The sequence below is a fragment of the Panulirus ornatus genome, chromosome 30 (assembly GCF_036320965.1).
Source record: "Panulirus ornatus isolate Po-2019 chromosome 30, ASM3632096v1, whole genome shotgun sequence".
Taxonomy (NCBI): Eukaryota; Metazoa; Arthropoda; class Malacostraca; order Decapoda; family Palinuridae; genus Panulirus; species Panulirus ornatus.
Window position 1 is genome coordinate 23745733 of NC_092253.1, and position 18744 is coordinate 23764476.

General features: G+C 42.1%; 1 long non-coding RNA gene across 1 annotated transcript; it reads left to right on the forward strand.

Annotated features, from left to right (window-relative positions):
• The first annotated feature begins 12248 nt into the window (after window positions 1-12248).
• Window positions 12249-15196, forward strand: LOC139758496 (uncharacterized). Its single transcript, XR_011714842.1, has 3 exons — window positions 12249-12380; window positions 13467-13569; window positions 14676-15196. It is a non-coding gene; the product is annotated as an uncharacterized lncRNA (long non-coding RNA).
• Window positions 15197-18744: the final 3548 nt, after the last annotated feature.

The following is an 18744-nucleotide window of genomic DNA, read 5'->3' on the forward strand; positions in this document are numbered from 1 at the left end:
ATATGTTACTTGGTCAACACAAATTTAAGCTGTTTACAGATCCTCCCTACGACTGAGCTATCCACTTCATGTCATCCTTCACTGATGTTCGTGTTACAAATGTCCTCATGTTTTAGATTAGACATTCGTGTTACAAACGTCTTCAGGTTTTATAAGAAATATTCGGTGATATTTGTTATGATCAAAGAATCACAAGACTTAACTGAAGAAGTGTTTGTCTAATCAATACAATGGTCATTATATCTCACATGTATAAGTAAGGCACTGGAAACTTGTCCTCTCCTCACATGACAACTACGTGTTGCTTAAGTCTAAAGCAAAGATCTTCACCAGACTGTCCTATATATAACACACACCATCCACGACAATAGTGACCAACACCTGCAGTAACAGCTTAGAAGACATGCGATTTAACTCATCGATGGTTCAGGCGTTCGCTTTCTACCTACTGTTCTTGGTGGCCTGGGTTCGATTCTTGGACGAGCAGTGGTGAAATTGTCTATATTGATTTACTTGTGAATATTACATGTGCTGATATCTATACATTGCCGAGATGCTCATATGTTCGATCCTCTATACCAATAACTCCTCTGGGAAGACTGTAAGTGAGAGATGTTATTGGCACCGTCATGCAGTACGCAGGGATGACCACAAAAATGCGATCGCTAAACATTGTCATGAAAATGATCACCCTGGCCATAGATCTTGAAAATCCCGTTATTCTATACCCCTCTGCTGATTATGTCACACGTAACGTCATTGAATCTCTCTTATTTGCTAATACTAAGAACTTTTATTTGTCCCCAGACAATTTCGAAGCTCATCCTAGCATTAACCAAATCATTATGAGAGAATTGATAAAACATGTAAACATAAAAAAAGAAGTCATTCATACACCCAGCTACTCAGTGTCAACGTTCCTCACCTGACCCTTCTTAATCATTCACCTTTACATAGCAGACAGTGCTTGGCCTAGAGTGATTGGTGTTGTACGGCGGGAACCAAGTATGCTGTTGGGATTTGAGTAACTTTGTTAAGTACTGATACCTGATGATGAGGTGGATTGTCTCCACTAAACATGTCGTGCCACATATATAGAAAAATTACATGTTCGATAGAATTGTATGAAGTGCTACTGAAGTGCGATTTCACACACACACACACACACACACACACACATATATATATATATATATATATATATATATATATATATATATATATATATTGAAATAAGAAATATACAGTGAGTTAATGTCAACTATTGACACAACGAATATGCATCGAGCGTGGAAATCTGAAGGTGTACATCAAAGTTCTTAACTGAGGAAAGTGTACCAACACTACTGTTCATCTAACACATTTCTAACCCACAGACGAGGACTGGCCAGTTTCCCAGGGGCGTCTGTTCACAGACAGGAACTCTCACCAGCTGGTTCAAATCAGACTACTGCTTAACCTGGCGAGAGGAAAAGGCATCCATTCCTAACAATCTTGAGTCTCAGCTAAGGAGGGAGTCTTACCGATGGGGCGACCGGGTATGTGAGCGGCATTAAGGATGTATTTAGGGCGTGCTTAACCCAGCGTGCGCGGCACGGCGCGCCATGCAAGCAGGGCGCGTACGGACCGACATGACCTAACGGACGGGGATACGCATAGAGACCCGTCCGTGGTCCGTAAGTCACAGCTTAGATCATATCTTGACGACGAGTGTTATCAGTTGATGGTTCCTTAAGTGAGTGAGCTTTTGACACCAGAGATCCAAGGCGAAGCAGCCAGGCATTAATACAGACAACTTGCTTTCAAATGTCAATAGATTAAGTGCATGTCCCATAATTCTTCCTTTGCCCATTAGTTCCATATTGTAAGAGTTATGTCACATGTTTTTATTAGATGTTAGGACAGCTATACCTCTGTACTATGACTCCATAGATTATTGACAGGTAGATAAGTAAAGTAATATTTTGGTTTTTGCTCCCGAGAGCTGGGTATCTTTTGTGACCCTGCCACAAGCAAGACCACGCAATACTCGGCAAGCTGCCGCGTCACATGATTACTGTGTAGCCATCGGCAACTCAAGGGTGGGCCGTTTTGACACCTGCTTCTCTCCCTACGTGTTGAAGCTTTGGAACTCTACATCTTCTCATGTCTTTCTCAGTAACTATGACCTGCCGCACATTTCAAAAGACAAGTTTTTTCACTTTCTCAAAAATTCTTAAATACTTTCCCTTGTCTTTTCTTTTTCCCTTTCATAATTCTCTATATCTCAATCAAGGCCTGGCCTTGATGTGGAATTCTCTACATTTCAATTAAGGCCCGGTCTTGGTTTGGACTTTTGTCCTTGACTGATGACTGGCACCTTCAACATGCATTAAGAATTCTCAATTTTCTTATTACGAATACCACTAACACCGGTATGTTGTTAGTAAGCTAATAACCCCACCTTATTGATACGTTGCTTTGAGCCCCTTCACCCATGCATGATGACTGACTATATCAGTAATGTTGTTACCATTTCTATACATCAAGATGGTCCATTGGGTTTATGTATGTGTATCTTGCACTGTCATATTACATGGCCTCATTATATTCAGGTTTGTATGTCAAATGGTGATAGGCCTCTAATTTAGCTTCCAGGAAAGTAAGTGGCCATAGTATACATGACAATCCATTAACCTAATTGGGTCATCAACATTCTAATTTAGGGGGTTCACCTACACCATGGCTTATGGGCCCCCATGGTCAACCGTAATATTGATCAACATCATCACTAAGTACTAACTCGAACCGCCTGTTCCTAATCAACACTAACAGGTAACGACTGTTTTTTTCCTTATTTTATATATATATATATATATATATATATATATATATATATATATATATATATATATATATATATATATATATATATATATATATAAATATCTTCTTATGAGTCGTAGTGGAGACAGCCAGGGGCACCAACAACATGATAGCTGCCTTGGGAAATACTGGAAGCCTCGTCAACATGACTTGGTAAAACCTTGGATCCTGTAGATAAGTTGGGGATGAGATGTCTTCTCTCTGATCTGTTGTTGTTCTCTGTTGACATCTGTGGCGTTTTTATTGCACACACCGGATGGCTTCACGGTTCGATTGCCTTGTTCCGTCTTCATTACCATCTAATTCAGACACTATAAGCCTCATGTTTATCCCCTGTTCATCACGTACAGATGCAGTGATAACCCGTTCTATTACCGTCTTTTCATTCGCCTTCTGCATATGTATCTAATCTCACCATTCACCCACCTAACACCCCCCCCCCCCCAGGTTATCTAAAGACGCTAAGCGAAGATATAAAGATAATCTTTCAAGTTACACATACTGTGTTCCCCTTCTGAGCACCTGAAGCGGCTTCCACATAATCAGTTGGCCTCTAACCTTGGGAATTCCAAGTCTTACCCTGGTTTCCCAAGGCGGTGTTGTGGAGGGGAATTCTAAATACCCTTGGCTTCTGACAAGTCATGTGAGCATACTGAGAATAATCTCTTTCTGGAGTAATTATAGGAGTTCGTGAGGCACGACCATAACTCATGCCTTCCACTGTGTGTTATCTGTTTACATTAAATCTCGGAATCTGCTGAGGTAGACACAATGCATCTTTGATGAGTCAGTGATATATAAATAGTTTGGTATAAATCAAAAATTCATGATTCGACAGTTTATCTCCTTAAGGCAATCCAAACCTCTGCGAACCTAAAGATACGATCAAATGATGCCGGATTAGGAAAACCAAGATACGTCAAGTCACGCCAGGTAATTGAAGGAAAAAGACAGATATTGTTATACGAAATGGACTCACGTTACACCCAGATACATTGGTGGGTATAACTAGAATGCATGTAACACCAAGAGACGTCACCGGATTTATATATATATATATATATATATATATATATATATATATATATATATATATATATATATATATATATATATATATATATATATATGATGATGATTACACTTGTCCGTGATGATAGTATGAAGGTGAAATCGCACTTCAGTAGTTCATACAATCTTATTCAACATGTACTTTTTCTATACATGTGGCACGACATGTTTCGTGGAGACAGTCCACCTCATCATCAGGTGTCAGTACTTAAAGTTATTCAAATCCCAACATCACACTTGGTTCCCGCCGTCCAACACCAATCTTTATAGACCAAGCGCTAAGGACTTTGCTTGGTCTATATATGTATGAGGATGAAGAATTAGAAATAGATTTAGAATAACCACATAAATCTAGCAATATGTATTAGAATGTAAGTGCAAAACAACCCAGTCTTGACTCATTAGATCAGAGGGGAAAAGTATGATCCCCCAATAATGATGATGACTTTAATTAAAGTGATACATTGTTATTCATGGCAGCTGTACACACGTACCTGTTATTCATACATGAGCCAAGCACTTGGCCCAAGCTTGCACTCTTCTTCAGTAGCAGATAATTCATAACAGGAACTGGGCGAGACCTCAAGGCCACCCCGCCGTCTCGTCTCCAGGGAGGTGGGTTGGAAAGTGGATCCGGGAACAACACACTCCCTCTCCAGCCACGAAGTGAACATAACGTCCTCCAAGGCTTCTCGGCATACGTGTTATATACTACCGTCTTATTGTTATCATATCTATACTGACAACGATATATATATATATATATATATATATATATATATATATATATATATATATATATGATAACACTAGTCCGTGATTAAAGTTTTCATGGTAACAGCCTCCTACCTCGCCATCAAATTCAATATCTAATGGTTAAAAGGAGGCAAACTGCCCTCTCTTGATGTGTTGATAAATAGAGAATCTAAACACTTGTCCTTTATGATCTACAGGAAGTCTACCAACTCTGAGGGTTATATTCATTATTTCTCAATAAAAATGTCTGTAGTTATGTCTATGTTTTTAAGAGCACTACGGATATGTGATCTCATAGGCCTGGTAGACGAATGTAGTCATATAAGACGTATCTTTAGGCAGTTATATTATCCTAATTGGTTTATGAACAAAGCTTACTGGAAAGCTAGGACGACATTTTATGCTTCTTGTAACAAAAATGTGACAAATAAGGATGAGTCTAAATGTTTAGTGTTGCCCTATTCTTCCAACTTGGCTAAGTAATCTGAGACATGTTCTAAAAAAATAAATGTGCTTGCAATGTTGCTTTCCAGTACAATAACACCATCAGCAAGACCTTAATGAATAATAGGCCAAATCATGCAACAATTGGGAGTGTTTACGCCGTCAAATGCAAGGCATGTAAATATATTTATGTAGGCCAGACTGGTAAGACTGTAACGGAGAGGTGTTATTGGCACCGTCATTCAGTACGCAGGGATGACCACAAAAATGCGATCGCTAAACATTGTCATGAAAATGATCACCCTGGCCAGAGATCTTGAAAATCCCGTTATTCTATACCACTCTGTTGATTATGCCACACGTAACGTTATGAATCTGTCTTAATTGCTAATACTACGAACTTTAGTTTGTCCCCAGGCAATTTCAAAGCCCATCCTTGGATTAACCAAATCATTATGAGAGAATTGACAAAATACGAAAACAAAAAAGTTGTTCAAGACACACCCAGCTACCCAGGTCAACCCCCGCCACGTGACCCCCTTAATCACTCTCCCTTACAACGGTTACGACCAGACAAAGCAGACAGTGCTTGGTCTATAAAGATTGGTGTTGGACGGCGGGAATCAAGTGTGATGTTGGGATTTAAATAACTTTGTTAAGTACTGACACCTGATGATGAAGTGGATTGTCTCCACGGAACATGTCGTGCCACATATATAGAAAGATTACATGTTAAATAAAATTGTATGAACTACTGAAGTGCGATTTCACCTTCATACTATCGTCACAGACAAGTGTGATCATATATATATATATATATATATATATATATATATATATATATATATATATATATATATATATATATTATCCCTGGGGATAGGGGATTAAGAATACTTCCCACGTATTCCCTGCGTGTCGTAGAAGGCGACTAAAAGGGGAGGGAGCGGGGGGCTGGAAATCCTCCCCTCTCGTTTTTTTTTTTTTAATTTTCCAAAAGAAGGAACAGAGGGGGCCAGGTGAGGATATTCCAAAAAAGGCCCAGTCCTCTGTTCTTAGTGCTACCTCGCTAACGCGGGAAATGGCGAATAGTTTAAAAGAAAGAAGAAAAATATATATTTATATAAATTTATTGTATTGCAGTGGAATTTATTAAAAAAGGGGGTGACTGTATTGTTGACTGGTTGGTAAGGTTATTTAATGTATGTATGACTCATGGTGAGGTGCCTGAGGATTGGCGGAATGCGTGCATAGTGCCATTGTACAAAGGCAAAGGGGATAAGAGTGAGTGCTCAAATTACAGAGGTATAAGTTTGTTGAGTATTCCTGGTAAATTATATGGGAGGGTATTGATTGAGAGGGTGAAGGCATGTACAGAGCATCAGATTGGGGAAGAGCAGTGCGGTTTCAGAAGTGGTAGAGGATGTGTGGATCAGGTGTTTGCTTTGAAGAATGTATGTGAGAAATACTTAGAAAAGCAAATGGATTTGTATGTAGCATTTATGGATCTGGAGAAGGCATATGATAGAGTTGATAGAGATGCTCTGTGGAAGGTATTAAGAATATATGGTGTGGGAGGCAAGTTGTTAGAAGCAGTGAAAAGTTTTTATCGAGGATGTAAGGCATGTGTACGTGTAGGAAGAGAGGAAAGTGATTGGTTCTCAGTGAATGTAGGTTTGCGGCAGGGGTGTGTGATGTCTCCATGGTTGTTTAATTTGTTTATGGATGGGGTTGTTAGGGAGGTGAATGCAAGAGTCCTGGAAAGAGGGGCAAGTATGAAGTCTGTTGGGGATGAGAGAGCCTGGGAAGTGAGTCAGTTGTTGTTCGCTGATGATACAGCGCTGGTGGCTGATTCATGTGAGAAACTGCAGAAGCTGGTGACTGAGTTTGGTAAAGTGTGTGGAAGAAGAAAGTTAAGAGTAAATGTGAATAAGAGCAAGGTTATTAGGTACAGTAGGGTTGAGGGTCAAGTCAATTGGGAGGTAAGTTTGAATGGAGAAAAACTGGAGGAAGTGAAGTGTTTTAGATATCTGGGAGTGGATCTGTCAGCGGATGGAACCATGGAAGCGGAAGTGGATCATAGGGTGGGGGAGGGGGCGAAAATTTTGGGAGCCTTGAAAAATGTGTGGAAGTCGAGAACATTATCTCGGAAAGCAAAAATGGGTATGTTTGAAGGAATAGTGGTTCCAACAATGTTGTATGGTTGCGAGGCGTGGGCTATGGATAGAGTTGTGCGCAGGAGGATGGATGTGCTGGAAATGAGATGTTTGAGGACAATGTGTGGTGTGAGGTGGTTTGATCGAGTAAGTAACGTAAGGGTAAGAGAGATGTGTGGAAATAAAAAGAGCGTGGTTGAGAGAGCAGAAGAGGGTGTTTTGAAATGGTTTGGGCACATGGAGAGAATGAGTGAGGAAAGATTGACCAAGAGGATATATGTGTCGGAGGTGGAGGGAACGAGGAGAAGAGGGAGACCAAATTGGAGGTGGAAAGATGGAGTGAAAAAGATTTTGTGTGATCGGGGCCTGAACATGCAGGAGGGTGTAAGGAGGGCAAGGAATAGAGTGAATTGGAGCGATGTGGTATACAGGGGTTGACGTGCTGTCAGTGGAGTGAATCAAGGCATGTGAGGCGTCTGGGGTGGACCATGGAAAGCTGTGTAGGTATGTATACACGTGTGTGGACATGTGTATGTACATGTGTATGGGGGGGGGGGGTGGGCCATTTCTTTCGTCTGTTTCCTTGCGCTACCTCGCAGACGCGGGAGACAGCGACAAAGTATAAAAAAAAAAAAAAAAAAAAAAAAAAAAAAAAAAAAAATAAATTTATTTTGGTTTGTCGCTGTCTCCCGCGTTTACGAGGTAGCGCAAGGAAACAGACGAAAGAAATGGCCCAACCCACCCCCATACACATGTATATACATACACGTCCACACACGCAAATATACATACCTATACATCTCAATGTACACATATATATATATACACACACAGACATATACATATATACACATGTACATAATTCATACTGTCTGCCTTTATTATTCCCATCGCCACCTCGCCACACATGGAATAACATCCCCCTCCCCCCTCATGTGTGCGAGGTAGCGCTAGGAAAAGACAACAAAGGCCCCATTCGTTCACACTCAGTCTCTAGCTGTCATGCAATAATGCCCGAAACCACAGCTCCCTTTCCACATCCAGGCCCCACACAACTTTCCATGGTTTACCCCAGACTCTTCACATGCCCTGATTCAATCCACTGACAGCACGTCAACCCCGGTATACCACATCGATCCAATTCACTCTATTCCTTGCCCGCCTTTCACCCTCCTGCATGTTTCTTCGTCTGTTTCATGGCGCTACCTCGCTAAATCGGGAAACAGCAATCAAGGCTACATTTGTTCATTATCTCTGTATTTCTGAAGATGTTAAACATCATGCAAGCGCTGGGCGGGATCCCTGTTCATCGTTGTAAGACGAGTAATGACGTCTATAGCTGTCCTAGCTGTCCTAGCTGTTCTAGCTCTCCTGTTCTAGCTGTCCTCGCCCTCCTGGCTGTTCTAGCTGTCCTAGCTGTCCTAGCTGTCCTGGCTGTGCTAGGAAATTCACTCGGGGTCTTGCTTATTAAGGGAGAAGGTAAGCTCATCCCTTGCTTGTTGTGCGCCTTGAGAGACAAACTACATGTAGAAAGTAGGAAGATCAGCGAGGCGTTAGAGAAACTAGATGGCAGGATGGCAGGATGGTAGGATGGCAGGATGGTATAGGATGGTATAGGATGGTAGGATGGTAGGATGGCAGGATGGTATAGGATGGTAGAGGATGGTAGGATGGTAGGATGGTATAGGATGGTATAGGATGGTAGGATGGTATAGGATGGTATAGGATGGTAGGATGGTAGGATGGTATAGGATGGTAGGATGGCAGGACGGCAGGATGGTATAGGATGGCAGGATGGCAGGATGGTATAGGATGGTAGAGGATGGTAGGATGGTAGGATGGTATAGGATGGTATAGGATGGTAGGATGGTATAGGATGGTAGAGGATGGTAGGATGGTAGGATGGTATAGGATGGTAGGATGGCAGGACGGCAGGATGGTATAGGATGGCAGGATGGCAGGATGGTATAGGATGGCAGGATGGCAGGATGGTATAGGATGGCAGGATGGCAGGATGGTATAGGATGGTAGGAAGGCAGGATGGTAGGATGGTATAGGATGGTAGGATGGTAGGATGGCATAGGATGGTAGGATGGCAGGACAGGAGGATGGTATAGGATGGCAGGATGGCAGGATGGTAGGATGGTATAGGATGGTAGGATGGCAGGATGGTAGGACGGTATAGGATGGTAGGATGGTAGGATGGCATAGGATGGTAGGATGGCAGGACAGGAGGATGGTATAGGATGGCAGGATGGCAGGATGGTAGGATGGTATAGGATGGTAGGATGGTAGGATGGTATAGGATGGCAGGATGGCAGGATGGTATAGGATGGTAGGATGGCAGGATTGTATAGGATGGTAGGATGGTATAGGATGGTAGGATGGTAAGATGGTATAGGATGGCAGGATAGCAGGATGGTATAGGATGGTAGGATGGCAGGATGGTATAGGATGGTAGGATGGCAGGATTGTATAGGATGGTAGGATGGTATAGGATGGTAGGATGGTAAGATGGTATAGGATGGTATAGGATGGTAGAGGATGGTAGGATGGCAGGATGGTAGGATGGCATGATGGTAGGATGGCAGGATGGCAGGATGGTAGGATGAGAATTATACCAATTGAGGCAGCGAACTAAGGAGGTATGATGGTTGCAGCGGAGAAGATGTTGGTGAAAAATTTACCATCCAGCTAGGAAGATCTGTGGCACTTAACAGAGGCTCAGGAAAGGGAGATTCTGTCTCAGAATAGGTTTGGTTTACTGCAGGTGGAGTCTAGGGTGATCAAAACATCCAAGATGGCTGCCAGACTTAGATGGAAGTCCTGTGAGAGCCAACTGAACGACTTGAATCAATTGAGTTTAGAAAAGGGAAACTTAAGAGGTGATCTGACACAGGCAGATAATCAAAGGCTTCGGTAATTTCAATCTAACGACTTCTACAGAGATATACTCAATGGCTTTCGTTCATTGTGATGGTTACAAGCTCGTGGGCAACCGTTTTCTGTTGAACGAGGCGAAATACATTTTCTTAAACAGGATTGTTAACATGTAATAATTTACCAATTAGAGTTGATGAGTGATTTGCATCTAATCCACGATTGACGTTCCTTATGCCTCCTTAGCCCCATGAGGAGTTTGTAATATATCTTCCTATTTCTTCTATGTACGTATTTCTATTCATGCCACAGTGATTTTAAGATTTTCGAATGTCTTCCACTATTACATAGAGCCTCGAAGGGACCCACCCCGTGACCTGTTGCTTTATGGATTCCTTGGTATTCCATTGCTTTCCTTCTTCTGTAAACACGTCTACATTTCTGTTTCCGTGTGCTTCCGAGAACCGGGCCCTTTATATGCCTCCTTCCTCTAGCTACAGCCTCCTTGCCCCAGGGAAACCAATTTTTTCACATGATTACTGAGTGGCTGTCGGCAGCTCACAAGGGGACTGTTGCGTCCATTTCTATTTCCATAGCCCTCAAGTTTAAAGCTCTTTACCTCTTCATATCTCTTCCCCCAGAGTGATTAAATGAACCTAGTAATATTGATCGTTTACCTGTGTCTATCTGTCTCTGTATATACAACCTTTTCTCTCTTGATCTATACTTCATCTCATCACAATTCAGTAAACTCGCTTTTGTACATAATCTCCCTGTGTTTCAGTGGTCACGTCATGGTGTTCAGTGCTTGTGAAATAAAAATTTTCACCAGTGACTATTTTCTATTACACGTCGCAGCTTTCCAACATCAGAGGAGTCTACCATTCAACACAATAAACATACATGGCATCTCCATAGCACCTAATCTCTTCTGAAATCCCCACTTTTGAAAAATAGGCCTCTGAGACTCTAGGAGTCCATGTTCAGATGCCGAAGATTTCTCTTTGTTCAATAGTTGGTCTAATTATACAAAGGATTTGATCGTCCCTGTGTGGAGTACTACCTCTCACGTCTGAAACGCTTCGCGCGCTCTGCAAACATACGGTAGTCAAATCTACAGCACAACCCGTCCTACCAGGGATTCCAAAACTACACTGAACTCTTAGCTCACTTTCTCTGTGACACACACACACACACACACACACACACACATACACACACACACACACACACACGCACACACACACTCACATTTAAGTATATGGAGTAGCGAGGACTGACATACTCTTGAATACAAGACTGGATAGACAGGGACAGATAGGGTAAGAGACAGAACCTCACCTGGGGAACCTCAAGAGATGACAACAACTGCTTCAGCATCCTGGGGAAATCAGCCTCGTCCAGGGATCTCCCAGTCCCAAGGGGATTTTTCTCACTTGGAAAACATGGATCTTGAACCTGAAAATACGTTTGAGTAACTACGAGAAGATCGTAGGCAAGCGTATGGGGCAACCTACCTACTAGGTCACTGTGTAGCTCTTGATCAAGATCACTTAGTCTCTGCTGCCATGCGCGTTGTACGAAGGGGCTCGCGTGGCACTGGTTTTTTTTTTGCACATTTATCAAGGGGCTTTCTTTGAATGTCTCTATTTATCCCACGAAGATTTCGGACGTTACTTGACACTGATGACAAATTATGTTTCTACCTTCCTGGCTGGGATCCTGTGAGTGCAGACTACACGTCGCTCTCTTAACATTTGCTGCAACGCTTGTCTTCCTCAACTCAAAAACCAATGTTGTGATCTGGGTCATATCAATTGGTTCTCTTGCCCAGATTATCATCATATCTCTTTTCTCTCTAATGCCGCAGAGTTCGAGTTCTTCATCATATGAGAGAGAGAGAGAGAGAGAGAGAGAGAGAGAGAGAGAGAGAGAGAGAGAGAGAGAGAGAGAGAGAGAGAGAGACTGTGAACTTTGTTTTCCAAAGAGTTTTGTCCATTCTCTTTTCGCTTCGTTGGTCGAAAAGTTTCGTTCAGTTTCCTTTCGTGTCGTGTTGGTATTTCCACATCTCAGGTTGTTATTCTCCACCAGAGATAGCCAGGAGTAGCCAACACGGTGGGCAGGGCGGGGTACACATATATACGGCCATCAGGCCAAGCGCCGCCATTGTGCTCCCGGAGAGCTGTCTTTAACCGCCTCTTCCAACAAGTGAGTCCATGTTTGTGTCTAGGTCGTCTGGGACGGGTGAGGTAATGGTAGTTTTGGAGATCCTTGTTTGGAAGGAGGGAAGCCTGTGTGTGTCTGTGTGTGTGAGTGTGTGTGTGTGTGTGTGTCTGTGTGTGTGAGTGTGTGTGTGTGTGTGTGTGTGTCTGTGTGTGTGAGTGTGTGTGTGTGTGTGTGTGTGTGTGTGTGTAGTCTTCCTTTACCTGGAATTACTTGACATGTCTTGGTGTTCTACGATGCAATGTTGTTCTCGGGGCTGTTTGCGACAGCGGAAGAAATCTGGAACATGGAATTTAGTGCAAATCGAGCAGGAGGACAGAGTAGGTGACTTTAGCGCAAATGACTGGAACAGCTTTTCTTTGACTGCGGAGATGGTAGACAACTTCATGAGCAAAGATGAAGCTGGTAAAGCTGTGCCTCATCTAAAGTGAAATGATTTCCGACGGATTTGGATCGTTTTTTTACCATCACATCTGATCTTATAGCGTCTTAGGTCACGAGTATCGAAACGTTTGATAATAATATTGAATACCACACAACCCTGTAATCTTTGTCTCGATGGTTTGTATAAGATCTGTTCCACAGCCCGAGATCATCGTATTAGCTCTGTGTCTCTTTTTTCAGTTTGTCTTTTTTCCAGTTTGAAAAACGTGGAATTAAAGCTATATTCAAGGCGTTTGCCCTCCAGCCAACTGTTAGAAGGAAGCTGACTTCCTTCTAACCCTCTACATGTGGAGTCTAAAGTTTTTTGCTTGTATTGTTACAAGTTCTACGCGTGGCTTTCCTGCCTTCAGATTATTACAACAGTGTCTTTTTATCCCCCTCATTTACGTTCAATCAACAGAAGTTCAAGAGCACACGGAGAGGCAGGTATGACCTGGTAGGTGAAGGCGGAACAATTTCTTCATGTGTAGTTTAGGGGGTAAAAAAAAAGAGACATGGAATTTACGGATGAGATGGTTATAGCGATATGGGGCGAGGGAAGACACGACACAACAGAAGGAAGGCGACAGACACAGGAGGCGAGAGGCGGTACATTTATCTTCCCCTTTTTTTTCCTTCCTCCTGCAGGATCTTGGCTCATACTCGCGCTGAGGAAAGATGGTTCGCGTCGCTGCCCACAAGGTCATCATTCTGTTACTGCTTGTCTTGGCCGTCACCGCTTCAGCTTCCAGTAAGGATCTTCTTTTGATTAACAGTACGATGCCATCGGCTAGGCATATCAGGTCCTGTATAACCGTGTCTTCTTAGCAAGGGAAATAACGTAACATTCTCTTAGACTTTTAAACGATGTTGGACATTCCTGCATACACTTGCACTCATATCTTGGAAGATGTCAAGTTTTCCCCCCCAATGTTTAATGTCATGCAGTGTTCCATTGCAGTACTGCTGTGTCCATGATTGTCACCCATGTCCAGGTATGATTGGCTTCAATCTGTCAGATTGGTGGATCTAACAGATATTACGCCTACCGAAGAACGAGGCATTCTACCTCACACCCACACTGCCATACGATAGTGTGACGTACGAGGCATTCTACCTCACACCCACACTGCCATACGCTAGTGTGACGTACGAGGCATTCTACCTCAAACTCACACTGCCATACGATAGTGTGACGTACGAGGCATTCTACCTCACACCCACACTGCCATACGATAGTGTGACGTACGAGGCATTCTACCTCAAACCCACACTGCCATACGATAGTGTGACGTATGAGGCATTCTACCTCAAACCCACACTGCCATACGATAGTGTGACGTATGAGGCATTCTACCTCACACCCACACTGCCATACGATAGTGTGACGTACGAGGCATTCTACCTCAAACCCACACTGCCATACGATAGTGTGACGTATGAGGCATTCTACCTCAAACCCACACTGCCATACGATAGTGTGACGTATGAGGCATTCTACCTCAAACCCACACTGCCATACGATAGTGTGACGTATGAGGCATTCTACCTCACACCCACACTGCCATACGATAGTGTGACGTATGAGGCATTCTACCTCACACCCACACTGCCATACGATAGTGTGACGTATGAGGCATTCTACCTCAAACCCACACTGCCATACGATAGTGTGACGTATGAGGCATTCTACCTCACACCCACACTGCCATACGATAGTGTGACGTACGAGGCATTCTACCTCAAACCCACACTGCCATACGATAGTGTGACGTTCCACCAGATGCTCCTGCATCACACCCTCTTTCACTGAGTGATGACTCTCTCTCCATAACACAGATAACTTTCTCCCAACAGGGAGCTGGCAATGCGACCTGCGCAAAGATCCAGGACCTTGTAAGAAGTTCGAAACTCGATACTACTACGACCGTTGGTGGAATTCCTGTAGAAGCTTCCGTTATGGAGGTTGTGGGGGAAATGCAAACAACTTTAAGACGCGCTATGGCTGCCAATCTAAGTGTGAATAAGGACAATGAACGACCAATCAACAAAGCACAGACGTCTTCCTCATGTCAAGTAACATCATAAGTTGGGCATGGGATCTGATGTTGGGTATGTGATCATAAGTTGGGCATGGGATCTGATGTTGGGTATGTGATCATAAGTTGGGCATGGGATCTGATGTTGGGTATGTGATCATAAGTTGGGCATCTCTGTATGAGAAAACTCATGTGTCAGTCTAATGGAGCTCAATTGGTAGTTTAATTTGGTGTTATTGTATGTCTGGTGGATGGTTATCATAATCAGACCCAAAAACGTAAACATTACTGTTTCATATTTCCTGTAACTAACCATTACCAATAAATGGAGTATACATTTGCGGGTTCTGACTTACCTACTTAGTGGCGAGGTCACGTGGCCATGTTGCTGGTGTGGACTGGAAACTGGCAAAAAGATGACTGTGTTGCCAAGGGATCAGGGTTGACTGCTTACCTTGTGTGGTGTCCACAATCAGGGTTGACTGCTTACCTTGTGTGGTCTTCACTATCAGGGTTAGAGATACAGGTGTTGAGATCCTTCTAAACACAGAGGTGCAAGTGCAAGTAGGCGCTAATTATGTGACCTGACCTCTGACCTTCCTCTCCTTGCATTGTGTGTGGATAGGGTTATTCTGGTGGATACATCTTCATAATCATTTAAGTTAACAGTTTGTCACTTTCAAAATGGCCAGAGGACATATTTGCATTATGATCAAATGTGCCAGAGATCAAATGTGATTCAATTATATTTCTTTCACTGAAACATTTTGATTTAACTATGGTCTCATCTCCTTCCCAATCGATATGGTGATCAAAGGCAGCTTTATGCTGAAATAAACCGTTACTTTGTTGGGCTGTCTTAACACTATACTTATGTTATGAGATCCTAGTCTCCAATCTTTTCAGGATTGCCCAATATAAAATTGGTTACAGCCTTTACATGGGACTTTATAAACAATACCTTTAGTATAATGTGGGCTATCTTTGATAAGGGCTTTCTTGATGGTGTTATGTTTGTATGCTACTTGTACTTAAGTTTTTTGAGAATGTGAACACATTCGGGTAAATTCTCATGGAAGGGAAGAACAAAGGTTCTTTGGTAACTTTTACGTTCTGGCTTGTTATTTTGGCCACTATGGAAACGTTTCCTTGCTTCATCCTGACACTGGTTAAGTATATTCACTGGGTATCTTAGCTTCTGTCCAATGTACTGAATCATTTTCATTTCATCATCTAAAGGTATAGGAACTGAAATCCTACATGCTTTTAGGTACATAGATATGAAAACCGATCTTTATACCTAAATATGATGACTTGAATGATGGTGAAGATAAGACATTATATCTATGCAGTTTCTGTGTAACCTTAATGTCCAAGATGTCTTGATCCCTGATGACCATTCACATCCAAAAGGGGTAACTTATTCATTTCGACTTCATGAGTCAACTTCATGGAGGGAGCTAACGAGTTAAACTTATGCAGAAAGTCCTCACTAGGGAAGCTTGTTAGGCCAAAAGCAAAGTACGTGGTCTGCATACCAGAGCCAATCTATGTATATATTCTATCGGACTCCCAACTCACAGAGCGGGAGGGACTATAAGACACCTGTGAGAAAATGAGTTAAATGAAAACGACTCAACAAAGGCCAAACTTCACTAGAAAGCAATACTGAGTATAAGATGTGAAACTCAGTATCCTTACTGGCAAATGTTCCACAAGGAAGACAAGATATTCACCTATAACTAACAACATATCTTCAAAATTACTTCGGCATCTCTGCCTTAAGATCATCAACGGATTGATCAATAGGACCAAGATTATCATTACTCAGTAAGCTGATGCAATGCAGGGAGCTTTCCTATGTGATCATGAAATGCAATATGCATCACTGTATCCCCCACTGAAATACCTTTTCAGCTTCAACATGGTTATGGTAGGTTTAATGAGAGACATCTCGTTAGTCTGGCGGTAAACGAAGCAACGACTTGATCACTCCTTCAATCCTCAACAGGTCCAGTCACCACTTGAAGTTTCAGAATCTCGGTAAAATGTACGGAGTTGGTTTGTACTCTTTCCACACACTGCCACAGCAGGCCCGCCCGTTTTCTTTGCATGCTTCGGGCGAACAGTGAACACAAGGGAAACACGTTCAATCCCTCATCGCAACAGCTAGATGTCGCCAGTAGGTGACCAAGATCGAGGTCATGGGACCGAGGCATTACGTCGGACCTGCCCCTTTGGGTATGATGTTAGGACACACGTTAATAATGATCACAGGCGTAGAGCATCTCTGTGTTCCTCTGCTCTGTCAACACTGACCCCTTTGTGATCTATGGCCACAAAGCAGTCTCGTAATGACTCAGTGGTACTGCAGGTATGATACCAGGGAGTCCTGCACCTGTTCCTAGCGATGACTCGAAAACTTGCAGATTTTACCTTTTAACCAAAAAGGAGCCAAGAAATGTTGGCGCCATAAGGGATGCAGAAGCGTCCCCCTCAGTGAGGCCTGACATACTACTGCTCTTTACACACAGAGATGTGATCCACAACGTCCTCCACAGCAACTCAAGCTGAAGCCTTTTTCTCCCCTCAATACTCGTTGTCTTAACTGTAAATGCATAGATTCTAGTTCCATCCACAATGTATAGATTCTAGTTCCATCCACAATGTATAGATTCTAGTTCCATCCACAATGCGGTTTAGAGGCGGGTCGTTAACTGCATCTTGAACCACGACGAACGACCGTACTTATGAATAATGTCTACTCGATAGACGATAAATATAAAGAAAAAAAGAAAGAATTTGGATTAATTTTTGGTTGTTTTCTTTTGTTCTCCGTTTATGCGTTCAAAGGTATTTCATCAACTTGAATAAACAAGTAGTTGGTTGAGGGAAATGAGACACGATAAGCACCCAAGTGCACTTCCATGTAGTGATCACATCATCAGGGGAGATACAAGAAAAAAATATAGCAGTCAACTGATAAACGACGAAGAGACGTAGCTAGGACGCCATTTGGTAAACAAGTGATTACCCGAATAGAGATCGGGTGCGTTCAAGTTTGGCATCATGCATACCACTGAATCATACCATTGAATTTATCTTCTGGACAAAGAAGGAAACTGTTTCCAAATTTTATCATCAATAAAGCTATCCAGTTTGTATAGACCATCACTAATGATAATGTTACAATTCTTTATGTATTCAATAATAGAAGATTCAATGATATCTCTCGTGGTACAAGAGTTTGAGTTAATAGCTGAGATGGCATTACTCCCATCAATATAATGATCATAATTTTTAACATGGTTAAACAAGACATTTGTTTCTTGTCCTGTTCTTCTACTATATCTATGATGCTTAAGTCCAACAGGAAGATCCTTACCAGTCTGCCAATCATAAAACTTATCACAATATTTATATGGTACTCTATAAACGCACCCTGAGGAACCTTTTGGTGAGTTCCTGATTAAGATATTCTTTATAGTATTGTTGCTGCTGAAGGCAACATTTGCATTAAAGGATTTTAGCAAAATGGGAAGTAAAGTAAAATCATTACTAAAAGGGAGAACTAAAAGATTCTTGGTGTCAAGGGGAAGTTTGGGTTTAACTCTGTAAAATGATTTCTTTTCCAACCAAAGAGATTTACCAATGAAAGATAAATAGAATATATCTTCTCAAACTCAACATCAATAAACTCTGGACTGCAAATATGTAATGCAGTTATGATAATGATTTTATTCTGTCATGTTGAGCTGAGTAATAATGGATACATGAGCATACATTAGTAGGTTTTCTGTATGTGTTAAACTTAAACATGTTTCCATCCCTATGTATCATGCAATCTAAAAATGGTAACATGCTAATCATTTCCACTTTCTACAGTA